At 40.6% G+C, this 15,006-nt stretch overlaps 1 pseudogene across 1 annotated transcript in view; it reads right to left on the bottom strand.

The window, feature by feature from the left end:
- Positions 1–3,019: 3,019 nt before the first annotated feature.
- Positions 3,020–15,006, bottom strand: part of LOC307065555 (centrosomal protein of 78 kDa-like) — a 39,039-nt pseudogene continuing 27,052 nt past the window's right edge. Inside the window, exons 9-13 of the transcript in view lie at positions 7,397–7,500; positions 5,565–5,705; positions 4,566–4,737; positions 4,196–4,243; positions 3,020–3,647 (exon numbers count right to left, since the gene is read on the bottom strand). The product of the transcript in view is annotated as a centrosomal protein of 78 kDa-like (transcript). The remainder of the gene's footprint in view (positions 3,648–4,195; positions 4,244–4,565; positions 4,738–5,564; positions 5,706–7,396; positions 7,501–15,006) is intronic.

Genomic DNA, 15,006 nt, shown 5'->3' with positions numbered 1-15,006 from the left:
CCTGAATTCTACAGGTGCTTTCAAATTCTACATGTCCAGAACTAAAGTCTTTTCCCCAATTCAGTTATTTATCCCCTATTTCCAAACTCAATGATACCACCACCCAACCTTAGTCACACGGATGGGGGTTCAGCCTCCGCCTCCTACTTCTTCCTTACTTCCCAAGATCAAGTCTTGCTTGTAATTTCCTAAATAAAATTAGAACTTATTTCCTCCCTTCATATATACCTTATTTCAGACCCCTTTCTATTACCTGGTCTAGAAGTTACCAAATTGCTGTTTGGTGGAACCAGTTGGTAGACACTTCTATGAAAAGAGGACTCTACAGACAAATAGATTTGCGGGTGGCTGTGTACCATATGCCTGCTGTGACGATCCAGAATGCACATTAGCCTACAGCAGCCCCAAGAAGCTGTACAGTAAAGAAACCTCCTCAACTTCACTTAAGCCAGGTTCTCCCTTCTGCCGACCTATAAACCTTTCAGTAGGGACAGGAGAGGAGGTGGCAGCATGAAAGTCCCCCTCGAAAATAAAAAACACTGCTCCTCAGAAGAGTGGGGCATAATTATCTCCAGGCTTCTTCAGATTCCTCATCCATACTGATGTCAGTGGTCTAAAATGCCACCTGAACTTTTCCTTTCCATTCTTAGCTATTTTCTGAGGAAACCAGCTCCACGCACATGGATGGTTAAGACCCGCTCTCCTCCTCCTCGCTGCCTCCTTTAGGGGCACTTGCCGCTGCCTGGGGACACTGCGCTGATCCTCCAGAGCCTGTGCCTGTGGCTCCGTAACACACCCCTCGCACACTCACGGCTCTGGACTTCTGCTGTCCACTCTGCCTTGAGTATCCTTGCCTTTCACCGGCTGACTCACCAGTTTCTCACGAGTCCTTTAAGACTTAGCTTAGGGACTGCCTCTTTCGATGACTTTTCTTTGCCTCACAGCTCCCCCTCTTCTTCCACAAACGATGACTAAACGCCCTGAATATGCCCGTCATAGCATGTCACGTGCAGGATGAGACATCTGCTGTGCGTCTTCCCCTCTCACTCCACTGCTAAAGGGCCAACACTACATCTTGCTCATTGTTTCACTCCTCTAACACACAATCCATGACTAATGAACTAACTAGTACTCTAGTAGTCCTCTTAGTAACAATCAGGCAGGACCTTTGAGAAGAAATCTGACACTCCAGCTTTTCTCTGATCTCACCTTTCAGTCTGACTGAACTAAAGACTTATCTGTGCATATTTTACCAGGGAGACATAATTTAATCCAGAGATGTGTCATCACATACTCTTACATACTCTGCTGTTTAAAAATTCTGCTCAGATGGGGGAAGGAGACAGGTGTGTTCTCTGACAGCCCCACTGTTTTGCACTGCCAGTGCTCACTGGCTTCTCTCTCAGTGCCTTCCTTAAACCCTTCTTAACAACAAGGAAACAGAATAACAAAGTGATTAAGAGCCTGGGTTCTGCCTATCTGTGAAACTGAAGCACAATCAAGGAAATAGAGAATAGACTGGTGGTTGCCAAGGGGGAGGGGGTGGGAGAGGGTAGGATTGGGAGTTTAGGATTAGCAGATGCAAAGTGGTATATATACAGGATGGATAAACAAAAAGGTCCCACACGGGACTTCCCTGGTGGTGCAGTGAATAAGAATATGCGTGCCAACGCAAGGGACATGGGTTCGAGCCCTGGTCCAGGAAGATCCCACATGCCGCGGAACAGCTAAGCCTGTGTGCCACAACTACTGAGCCTGCGCTCTACAGCCTGCGAGTCACAACTACTGAAGCCTGTGAGCCACAACTACTGAAGTCCATGCACCTAGAGCCCGTGCTCTGCAACAAGAGAAGCCACCAATGAGAAGCCTGCACACCACAAATAAGAGTAGCCCCTGCTCACTGCAACTACAGAAAGCCCGCGTGTAGCAACAAAGACCCAACGCAGCCAAAAATAATATAAATAAATACATTTATTTTTAAAAAGTGGATGTATTAAAAAAAACACCAAAAGGTCCTACTGTATAGAACAGGGAACTATATTCAATATCCTGTGATAAACCTTAATGGAAAAGAATATGAAAAAGAATGTATATAAATGTATAACTGAGTCACTTTCCTGTGCAGCAGTAATTAACACAACACTGTAATTCTACTATATGTCAATAAAAAATACAATTTAAAAAAACTGCCATAAAAATCATCACATAAGGGGGACTTCCCTGGTGGTCCAGTGGTTATGACTTCGCCTTCCAATGGAGGGGGTGAGGGTTCAATTCCTGGTCGGGGAGCTAAGATCCCACATGCCTTGCGGCCAAAAATCCAAAACATAAGACAAAAGCAATACTGCAACAAATTGCATAAAGACTTTAAAAGTAGTCGACAGCAAAAAAGATCTTTTAAAAAATCACATAAATCAGAAACAAATGAAACATAATAAACTCCATACATTAAAAAAAAAAAAGAGCATGGGTTCTGGTCACATCCCAGCTTCCCACTTGGTTACAGCTGTGTAATTCTGGGCAACTCACATAATGTCTCCTCAGACTCCTCATCTATAAAATTGGGATGGTAATATTTCCCTACCTCATAGTGTTGCTGTAATCCATAAACACGGTTAAGTGCTTTGGTAAATGTTTGATGCTCTCTGGTTATTGTGAATTAAAATATGTCCATGGCTTCTGGCCATATGATTTATAATAGTTTGACAGTTAACCAAATGGTAAAACGATTTCATTTATTATTCCCATCTCTTTTTACCCCTTACCCTGTTTTGTTGTTTACGTATTCTCCCACCACAGAGTGTTAGTTCCAGGAGAGTAAAGGCTTTATTTTGTTCACTGCTGAAAGCAATAGCACCCAGCAAAGTACTGTACATATGAAGCCCTCAGTAAACACCAGCTGAATGAATGGTGCAAACTGTCACAAGGAAAAATACACCAAAACTTTCATTATAATAAAAAAGTATAGATAAATCTTTCTCTAATGGCTTCCAGTCAAGTATTTCAAAACACCATATGCTATAGTAAAAACATAAGTAATTTATTAAAATTTGAAGGCAAAAACATAATTTTAAAAGATTTAGACCTATGTTAGGCGTGATGGAATATGGATGCTTTCTGGAAATTCACAATCAGATCCAAGAGTCTCACTTTCAGAATGTTCTAGTAGACTGAGTTTACTTTTAGTTGTCTTTGATGAAACAGTCACTATTGTACAGAAATTTCTTAACAGAAATGTGTTTTTTCGAAGACTCACTTCTAATTGGTTCAGTAAGCAAAGAATTATTTTGCCCAATTCCTTTGCTTTTCTGCTTTACAGGTGAGTCAGAGCAGGAATGCAGGTCCTTCCCAGGTGGTTTCTTAGCAGAGTCGTTTTTGGTATATTATGCTTTGGTCATTTTCTCTGAAGAAGACCTGCTATTTCTAGGTAATTCCTCTTCTTTTCTTTGACTTCCAGTTGCAGAAATGACGTCTGCTGAAGAAGAACACGTTCTAGCATTGAAATCTTCAAAAGACTCCTGCCGCTGCTCTGGGACTATGACCCCCAGGTTGTCTTTGGAAGTTTCTAAGGCCTCCTGAGTAGAGACTGGGACATGGAAGGAGTCAACAGGCAAAGGAATCCCAGCATCACCTGTAATTTTCTGAAACTGGAGGGAAAGACAAAAGACAAGACAAAAATTCAGTGATGAACAAAGCCAACCATTAAAAAGTAGAGTTCAAAACTTCAATGTTACTCTGTGATCTTATTATTAACATAGTCAATTGATTATTCAGAAGATTTCAGAGCCAGTTTTTTTCTAATTATATCTTGCCAAGTGATTCTCAGCTTAACCTAGCTATCTATATCCAAGGCTATGTCTGCTACATTTTCAGACTTTGGTGATTGGGGTAGTTATTACCCATTTCCTTTCCCTCACTAAAATGAAACCCTACTCTGTAAGAAAATTAATTTCTTTGCTATCCTCCAGGCACAAGTAAACAGTGTATAGTTTGTGGCCAGACTGTGTTCTCAAGCTGTCAGTTCACAAGACCAGTCTGAGATTGGCTGAGCTGGGCAAAGGGGACACCAAGTGAGGCTGGAGGAAAAGCTCACAGGTTTTCCCTCCCATTCCCATGACCAGGTGAGTCAGTATAAGATCTTACGTATCAGCTATGTCAAGATTACTTATTATAAAAATTATATCAGTACGTGTACCTTCATTAGTGTTCCTTCATTGTAAGCTAACTGCATACAAATAGAAACCTAGATAAAATATGAATAGAACAGACATTTATACAATTTAAAATTTGGAATATTTTCTGTAATGTTTTCTTTCTTCATTAAGGAGAGTTTGCTGTAACTCCTACATTTTCTAAAGAACTTCCAGTTTTCTTATGTACAACAATACAGTATCATGAAATGGGCCCACATTTACTAATCTCAGATTTGGAGAGGACTCCAGAGTCTTCTAGCTCGCGAGCATGTGAACTATTAGAGACTGACCATTATTATTTTCTCTGTGATTTGGTCATTTCCTTTTTGCTAATCACTCTTAGAATCATTAAGTGCTGTCCTCTCCACTTACTTGGAGATTTTGCATTGGTCCTGGGGCACTCTGCTTTGATTCTGATTTTTCTTCTTCAAGTGCCTTCTTTTCTTCTTTAGGTGGACTACTAACAGTAGAATTCATCTGGGGACGACCTAGTAAATGAAAATCTGACTGATCTATACCAGCCATTGTGGCCAGCTGCCCAAGCCTGGACCAGAGGAGGAAAGGAGAAAAGACAAAGGTTATTATAATCACAGAAGAGCAATTAAGATTTCCTTAGAGCTACAATCATAATACTTCTAAAATCTTAAAAGCCAACATTCTACTCCAGACTACAAGCCTCTCTCTCCCCCAACTTCTCAGCCCCTTCCAGATTCATCCTCTAGGAGACATCGCACTGTCTCAGTAGCAGCTTCAACATGTACCATGCACCCCATCCACTGCCTGTCACACCTCCATTCCCACACTTCTTTACCACCTTTCCTCCAGTTTCCAAGAATGTGTTTGTTCCTTCCTTCCCAACACCAACGCCAATTCATTCACTAACAAAACACCACTCCATCAACTATCAATCTCCACTTCCCTCTTTCAGCAAAATTGCTCGCAGTTGAGAACCACTGACCTATATCTTCCCTGCAGATTAATAATAATTTTTATGTCTAAGACAAAAATAACTTTAATTCAAACTTATCAAACAAGCAAAATAAATGAAAGAGAGGAAAATTCTTATCCATTCCCGAATATTTTCAATGAAAACTGCCTTCAATTTAGTCTTTAGAAAAAACTGTACCTACTAATTACTCTGTCTACAGGTTACTCTTTTATAATGGGCTCCCCACTCTACCAAAGCAGGCTCCCCTATTTGCATTTCTTAAAAAATTTAATTCCTCATGTTAAAACGTCAACTATATTACCTATAATTACACTAAATTTGGCTAAATATGGCCACGTAAGTGATGAAAATTGCTCCAGTTCCTCAGCAAACTACCATTAGAGTTGCAAAGAGAAGAATGCCATGAAGAGAAATGAACTAACCCAGCATCTTTAAGGAAAACCAGGAAAGCATGGAACTTCTGAAAAGAATTCTCAGTGCTGCCCCAAACACCTTCATCATCCAGGATCATGCTTGTCAATGAGTGGGCATGAAGGGCTTCAGACAAAGAGAAAGTTGTATTTCTTTTTTTTTTTTTTTTTTTTTTTTTTTTTTTTTTTTTTTTTTTGCGGTACGCGGGCCTCTCACTGTTGTGGCCTCTCCCGTTGCGGAGCACAGGCTCCAGACGCGCAGGCTCAGCGGCCATGGCTCACGGGCCCAGCCGCTCCGCGGCATGTGGGATCTTCCCAGACCGGGGCACGAACCCATGTCCCTTGCATCGGCAGGCGGACTCTCAACCACTGCGCCACCAGGGAAGCCCAGAAAGTTGTATTTCTTAACTGGGCATTTTCATGTTCCAGCTATAAAAGAAGACTGAAAATGTCTGACATGACCTTTTCTCATTGTCGTCAAAAGTAGTGTTGTCTAGCTTCAAGGAACAAAGCTAAAACACTCAAAATGTAATTAATCTGTAATTAACCTAACTCTCCACCAGTAAAGACAGAGACCATATCACATAATAACCAAAACCCATAGGCACCCAACAAAGTTTCCTATATAACGCTTAGGTGGTATATAAATAAACCAAAGTTATCGTTTTATTAATGATCTTTCACAAAAGATCACATTTCTAACTGGTTCAATTCATAATGGAGCCTCATTCCACATTAGAAAATTACCTGCTTTAAGTTTCCCTTAAATTAGAAAGTGAATTATAGAATCTGATTGGAACAAAACATATTACAACTCTGCTGAATGTTAACAATTAACTTTAGTGAGCAAAATATCTAATGCTTACGTTAAAAAGTCTAAATCGGACTTCCTCGGTAGCGCAGTGCTTGAGAGTCCGCCTGCCGATGCAGGGGACACGGGTCCGTGCCCCAGTCCTGGAGGATCCCACATGCCGTGGAGCGGATGGGCCCGTGAGCCATGGCCACGGGGTCTGCGCGTCTGGAGCCTGTGCTCTGCAACGGGAGAGGCCACAAAAGTGAGAGGCCCGCGTACCGCAAAAAAAGAAAAAAAAAAGGCCTAAATCATACCCAACCCAATTTATTAAATGTACGATCACCAATATTTTCTTTGGCTCCTTCAAAATATTCACTCGTGTGCATTCTTCCCCTTCCGCTCATCACCTATGCACTTAAACCCCCCTATAAGCTCAACTCCAGTATTTCTCAGAAAGGCTGTTACGTTCATGATGCCCCTTTTGCCTTATATAAGCAGGTGCTCACCATTTATTGAATGAGTGTCCGCCAATCCAGTGGATGAACTTTGAAAAATTCCTCCCTATGCTCAACCTCTGATAAAGTATATTTAGATAGAACTTTTTAGATTATGCCCTGCTTTCATGCACATTACCTAATGTAATTCTTAGAGTATATATTTTTATCTTTCATTGCATTCTTAGAAGTTTTCCAATATCTTAAATTTATTTAAATCATTCACTTTCCTAATTCATTGCAGGGAGAGTCTCATCGTGTCTTTTATGCTACTGTATATACAGTATATGCACAAAAAGTGCTTTCTTGAATCAAAGAATCATGAACAGAAAATAAGCTAATGTCGTAAGAAAGCACACACACACACACACACACACACAAAATGAGATTTTCACATTTTTAAAAACATGCTTTCTGGAATATAGATCATATGATCACTAAATACCAGCAAATGCAAAAGTCCATATGATACAACCAATTTGCAACATATTACAGTTTTAAAGTTTACAAACTATGTGTATATGGCTTAAAATCAAATTGAAATAAAACCAAAACACTCCGAAAAGTATAAGAAATTGTTTACTTCATTGACTCATTTATCAGCCTTAAGTCTTATTACTCTTTCCTGCTTTAACTGCTTTAGGCACTCCTCCAGTTTTTCCTAAACAAACAGAGTAAATGTTATAACTAATTCATAGTATAATATCCAAAAGCCTTTCCAGCTATAGGCCTCGTCAGGTTTTAGGGGCAGAGCCAGAAGTGAACTCAGATTTTAGTCTGCTGCTGGTGATATCATACCATGCTAGTGAAATGAATGATCAAAATCTATCAAATTAACATAGTAAAGATTTATTTAAATTCCACTTTTTCCAGCATAAATTTGTGGCAGCCCACCATAAAAGGCATATGCGTATAACATAGCAAATCAGAAATAAATAGTTAAGACCAAGAAAGAAAAGTTCTATTTTTATTTGTGGGTCTCTTTATAGTAGGAAGTCCTATTAATGAACATGCTTAACATACCAAAATTGCATAATTGCAGACTCAAAAGCAGTGTTTTAAGAAGTAATCACTTTTTTTTTTTTTTTTTTTTTTTTTTGCGGTACGCAGGCCTCTCACTGTTGTGGCCTCTCCCGTTGCGAAGCACAGGCTCCGGATGCGCAGGCTCAGCGGCCATGGCTCACGGGCCCAGCCACTCCGCAGCATGTGGGATCTTCCCCGGACCGGGGCACAAACCCATGTCCCCTGCATCGGCAGCCAGGCAGACTCTCAACCACTGCGCCACCAGGAAAGCCCCAAAAGTAATCACTTTTAAAGCAATTTACAGTCAAGCACTGTTCCTGGAGTTCTCTGGGCATTAAATAAATCTAATCATCAAAACCCTAAGAGGGGGCTTCCCTGTTGGTGCAGTGGTTAAGAATCCGCCTGCCAGTGCAGGGGACACGGGTTCGAGCCTTGGTCCGGAGAGATCCCACGTGCCTCGGAGCAACTAAGCCCATGTGCCACGACTACTGAGCCTACGCTCTAGAGCCCCCGAGTCACAACTACTGAGCCCGCGTACCAGAACTACTGAAGCCTGCGCGCCTAGAACCCGTGCTCCGCAACAAGAGAAACCACCGCAATGAGAAGCCCACACACCACTACGAAGAGTATCCCCCGCTCGATGCAAGTAGAGAAAGCCCTGAGCAGTATCAAACACCCAGGGCAGCCAAAAATAGATAAATAAAATAAATTTATAAAAAAAAAGTAAGAGGAAAGAACAGTCACTAACTCCACGTTATTTTACAGATGAGGGAAACAGAGGCAGAGAAGTAGAGTACGTAGAGCAGCACAGCCAAGGTCACACCACTAAGTAGCAGAGCCACGAAGCTGGCTGCCATTCCTGCTCACGGAGGTGGTAGTCTTCCCATCCACCAAGGCCAATAAAATAAAATGAACACTGATAAACTCTCTTAGGAGTTTTAGGAACTAAAACACTTTGGTCCTTGAAGTGGGGACACTGCTTGCAATAGGCAGAATTCTAACAGAGCCCCTAACACTCCTACTTACTGAAGTACACAAACCTTCCACTTATCCAAACTCTAAATCTAGGTGCTGCAGTGAAGGGATTTTGCAGACGGAATTAAGGTTCAAAATCAGTTGATTTTTTTTAAGATAGGGAGATTATTCTAGGTGGATGGGACCTACTCAGGCACCCCATGAAAAGGACCTGAACTCTTCCTGAATTGAAGTACAAAAGGGACAAGAGGGAGACTCTCCATTGCCGGCTCTGAAGAAGTCCAATGCTGTGCCAGGGAAGGCAAGTGAGAGGCCTTTAGGAGGTGAGACTGTCCCCCGACTGACAGCCAGCAAGGAAATGGGGACCTCTGTCCTGCAACTGCAGAATCTGAATTATGCCAACAAGCCGAAAAAGCCTGGAGGCATTCTTTCCCAGACCCTCTGGATGCTAACACAGCCAGACTGACATCTTGATTTCAGCTCTGTGACCCACACAAACTATGGTGAACATCCAACTTTTGGGGCTCAATGTCTTACACTTAAATTTCATGTGCTTTAACACTCTCAGGAGGGAACTCACATGTTCCCGTGTGTATCTGAGCAGGAACCCAGTCATGCTGTGCCTGGACTTCTGACCTGCAGAACTGTGAGCTAGTCAAATAGGTATTGTTCTCAGTCAGTAAGAGTGTAGTAAAAGAATCAATATCCTACTCAACCTCCAGGTTCATGAACAAAATAAACGACTGTGATTGTTTTAGGCCACTGTTTCAGGGTGGTTTCTTATGCAGCGATAAACAATCAGAATTCCTATACTTATGAAAGCAGTACGGTATATTTATACCTTTCAACTGCTTTGAACAATCACTTAAAGAATGAGGAACTCTATTATATGCCATCATTGGGAGAGCAACTGGTATCACTTTCTGGAGAGTAGCTCTTGGTACCTAACAACAATCCTACATCAGGAGTTTACCCTAAGAAAATCAAAGATGTGGGCAAAGATGTATCTACCAACATGATGTCATAAGATTGTTTATAACCAAACCCTAGAAGAAAGCTAAGAGCCTCCAAATTGGGACTGGTTTAAATAAAAACAGCTCACCGTCTGAAGGAATGTGCTATGAAGCCACTAAGAAAAGAATGACAAGAGGTCTCAACCAGAGTTAATGAATGGGCTTCAGGAGTTCTACATTCAAAATATATCTGTGCGTTTTTCCTGGGAGATGATGCATAAGCTTAATCAAATTCTCTGATGTAGAAGAGTATTTAGTGACATGGCAAAATATTTCTGATACATTTTTAAGACAAAAGAGCAGATTAGGTGTGTGTACATGCAGAGGTGGCTTTTACTTCATTCAAGAACTTGTTCATTGTTTTCAAACATTTGCTCAATGAACATATATTTTTATATTCAGAACATGTTTGAAAAATTGAGAGTCTAAGAACTTCAAATTCTTTCATGTTTCATTACTAAAGCCAGTCAAGTTTTCAATGGGGAAAAAGGGGAAAAAATGGCAAAATTCCTCTACTTTTACTATAATGGTTTAATCAATCTTCTAAAACTGATTTCAAAGAAATTCTAAACAAATAAGCAAACAAACAAAAAACCCTCACCACGGTCAGAGGAAAGTAGACTAAAATTCCTGACTGGTTCTAAATAGCACATCAAAGTGCAATTACATGGAATAGTTTCTCCCTCTAATGGAGGGAATTAGAACACAGTGTTAAATTTTCGTGAAAAAGTGTACCCTCCTCCTACAAAGTATTCAGAATTCATGTCCCTTACATGGAAATATGGAACCAAAAAAGTTAGAAAGTAAAATTGCTTGATATTCTATTACTTAAACAAGACTAATGATAAGGCTTTGGAATAATTTTCCTTCCTGTCATCTGCTCTCCTTCCTCCCTTCTGTACACCGGCTAGGGTGATTTTTCTGGGACAAAGCTCCCATCATATTGGATATCAAATTTTATGTTCAACTTTTCTCCATTTAACATTGAAATCAATCATTTCTCATAGAATCAGGGGATTCATAACCTTGATTTTTTTGTGTGGACTACAAAATATTCCACTGAGTGGGTTTACTGGTTAAGCATTTTACACGTTTAAATTCTTTCCAACTTTTCAATATTATCAGACAAAATAACCGTTTTTATGCATGAAGGCTTTTTTCCATATTGAGAATAACGTTCTTACAATAAATCCATAAAAATGAGTTTGAGATCAAAGCAAATGAACATTTTTAAGGCTCTGAGGTACCAATCTCCAAACTTCTTTCCAAAAGATTTCTGAGATTTTACACTGCCATCAGCGATGTATCACTTGGTATATAACCTCTACTATAACTGTTGGCTCCCTTCCTCACTTAGAGTGCAAGTTATTTGAAGATAGGGGGTGTATTTTATTAAGTGTTTATCCCCAGCACCTGTACCTAGCACAACGCAGACGGTCAATAAATAATTGCTTAATAAGGAAAATCCCTGCCAATACAAGATGTACGTGAGTGAAAGACAGACTGTGTGTTTTTCTCTATCTGGACAGATGAAAACTTGTCATCTTCTTTAATGTGCATTTTTTTTGCTTATAATTAGTCATTAAATTTCTCTTTTAGATTATATTGTAAAAATTCAGATTCTCTGAGGCCAATGGGCCTGGCACTACCCATTAGCTATATAACCTTGGACAAGTTCTATAACTCTAGACCTCAACTTCCTCATCTATAAAATGGAGATAAGCTCCCATATGACAGAGCTCTTGTGAGGATTACATGAGTTAAAACACATATAAAATTAGAAGAGTGCTTGGTACATAGAATATGTGCAATTAATGCTGAATGAATGAACATGCAAATGCAAACAGTAGTGAAGGGCTTAAAATGAAATGGTCTCAACCCACTCCCACATCCAGCACTCAAGAAGCGACCGATTCTTTACGCAGGTTTTTAATTGTAAAATACGGTATGTGTACTGAGAAGTGCACAGAACAAAACTGTCAATGTGACAAATAAAAAGAGTATACTTACATAAACAGTACTCGAATCTGAAACTATTGATACTTTTCAGCATCGCAAAACCCCCCCCATATCCTTTTCTTATCACAAGCTCCTTCCCTCTTCCCAGTTAAACACCATCCTCACTTCTTGACAATCATTTCCTTTAACCTGTATGCATCCCTAACAAAAGAGTTTAGTTGTGTCAACATCTAACTTTATGTAGAGGATCATAGTATATGAAGTCTTTTCTATCTTATTTCTTCCTCTCAACATTGGTTTAAAAAATTCATCCACATTGCTGCCTGTAGCTCTAGTTCATTCAATTTTATTGCTGGATAGTTTTCCCACTGTACGAATACACATCATTTATTTAATTTTTGACTCTTAATGGACATTTGGTTTGTTTTCAGTTTGTGCTAATGCAAATCATAGACAGGGATCCTGCTGTACCCGTTATTCTGGTGCATTTACACAGGGCGGGGGTGAGGGCTGCTGGCTCACAGGCTATTTATATACCTTCAGTTGATGGAGAGTGCTAAATTCTTTCCAAAGTAGTTGTGTCGATTTATACTCCAGTATAAACAGGGTAGAAGATTCCCATAGTACTTCAGGTCTACAATACCTGATACTACCAGACTTTATTTATGTATTTGTCAATCTGATTGGCATGTAGTTTCCTTGGTTTTGACTCACTTTTCTCTTATTACTTAATGAAGTCGTACACTTTTCTGTGTTTACTGGCTGTATGGATTTCCTTTTTTATGAGGTTTACGTCAACTATTGTTATTTTATTATTATTATTTATTATTATTTATTTATTTTTGGCTGTGTTGGGTCTTCGTTGCTGCATGCAGGCTTTCTCTGGTTGCGGCGAGCGGGGGCTACTCTTCATTGTGGTGGCTTGTCTTGTTACGGAGCACAGGATCTAGGCACGTGGGCTTCAGTAGTTGTGGCACGTGGGATCAGTAGTTGTGGTTCGCAGGCTCTAGAGCGCAGGCTCCGTAGTTGTGGCGCACGGGCTTCGCTGCTCCGCGGCATGTGGGATCTTCCCGGACCAGGACTCGAACCCGTGTCCACTGCCTTGACAGGCAGTTTCTTAACCACTGCGCCACCAGGGAGGTCCAACTATTGTCATTTTGAATTCTTCTCCATTTCCAAGTAATACTCTCACATGACTATTTTCTCACTAAATCGGAGGCATTATCTGTTCACTTTCTGAGTTACTAACAAGTAAGGGTTTAGTTCCTCTACACTCTTTCCTACATCCACACTGCTCAGTAAAGTTATGTCATCATGAGTTATTCCACTGCTCATGATCTCTTTCACTTGTAGTGATACACTTAAAAACCTACATTGTTGATCAACTAGAAACTCTCTCAATGTCACGCTTTGTAAAATGAGGACATTCATACCATCTTCCCTTTTTTCTACCTCCTGTCTACCTTCCAAACCTAGCTTTTACGTTGTCAAAGTTGAAATTTATATTCTATGTGCAGTTAAGTCTTCTGTTATTTGAGAGTCAGTACGGAGTAAGGTTTAAGAGAACAGGCAGAGAGCCTAAACTCAAAGCCTCGATCCAACCTTAAATTAGGCACAGCCTAAGGCAAGCTCCTTCCCTGTCTTAGCTTCCTGTTCTCAAAAGTAGGAATGATATTAGCACCAACCTCATAAGGCTATTCAGAGGATTCAATGAGTTAATATATGCAGAAACACTTAGAGCCTAATATATACTAAATACGTACTAGTACACAATACATTTCAGTACATACCAAGTTAATACTAATACACACTAAGTAGAGCTTACTTTAGTTATTTGTGGTTACATGCAAGTTGACAATAAAAGCTGCAAACCAAGACAGTATTGCCATTATTACAATTAAATTAATATTGCCCACTGCAGATGTACTGTGTCTCTGTGTATAGACTATACCTCGTTCCATACTGGGCAGGTGTCACTGCCCTTGTGCAGGGTGACCACATACCCCAAGCCGCCTTGGGCTGTTCCAGTTTATACCTGTTGTCCTGATGTCACAGCATTAGAGCGCCTCCTTACACTACTGAAGTTTAAGGAGTTTGGACAAGTTCTGGTTTGGACAACAAATTAGATAGGTGGTCATTACCCCCTGTGTGTCACTGAAAAGGGGGACATCTATAGTGTCAAGTTTAAGTGGATTCTTCCCTTCCTCACCAATAGTAGGTTAAAAATCAACCATAGTTTAGTTTGCTTCAGGTTTATGTCCATATAGCCTTTTCTCCTCTGGAGTTCAAGTTCCTTCTCCTCTTCCTCCCCCTCCTCCCTTCCAACAGTGCCTAATACCTAGTAAGTACAATATGCCTCAAGGTGTTTCTAAGCTCTCAATCAGACAATCAATAGAAGCCTCTCCACCCTAGACTAGCTGCAATCTGCACTGAATCCCCTATTACCTTCCTTCTTGGTTTATTGCCTCATTTTGCTGGATTATTTTTATAAATAACTTAAGGTGTAGCACAGGAGGTAAAATTTTCAAATTTCTTTGTGTACAGAATATCTTCTTCAGCCTCCACTTATGACTGATAGTTTGGCTGGATACAAACCCCTAGGGTGAAAATTATGTGCCTGAAAAACTTTGGAGGTATCTTTCTAATGCCTTCCAGGATCCATGGTGCTGTTGACAAGTATGATAAAGTCAGATATTAACTTTTTTTTTTTATTTGCGGTATGCGGGCCTCTCACTGTTGTGGCCTCTCCCGTTGCAGAGCACAGGCTCCGGATGCGCAGGCTCAGTGGCCATGGCTCACGGGCCCAGCTGCAGCGCGGCATGTGGTATCTTCCCGGACCAGGGCACGAACCCGTGTCCCCTGCGTCGGCAGGCGGACTCTGAACCACTGCGCCACCAGGGAAGCCCTTAAGTTTTTTTTTTTAGGTGACCAGTAGGTTTCTCTCTGGAATGGATGTATCATCTCAGTATTTTATTCTATTTTATTTTTTCAGTATTTTAAAGTTTCATGATGAAGGGTGCCTAGGTATGAGTCTATTCTTGCTCATCTTGCATAACTATTTTCAATCTGAAACCTGATGTCTACTTTCAGCTGTGGGGAATTTTGTTGCCCTTTGACAGCTTCCCTCCATTTTTTTTCTGGGTCTGGAGTTTCTAATAGTAACATGTGGGATCTCCCAGATGCAGCCTCTCTAACAT

This window comes from Hyperoodon ampullatus (assembly GCF_949752795.1).
Source record: "Hyperoodon ampullatus genome assembly, chromosome: 2".
Taxonomy (NCBI): Eukaryota; Metazoa; Chordata; class Mammalia; order Artiodactyla; family Ziphiidae; genus Hyperoodon; species Hyperoodon ampullatus.
The sequence above is the reverse complement of the archived record's forward strand: the minus strand, read 5'-3'. Positions and strand labels throughout refer to the sequence as shown.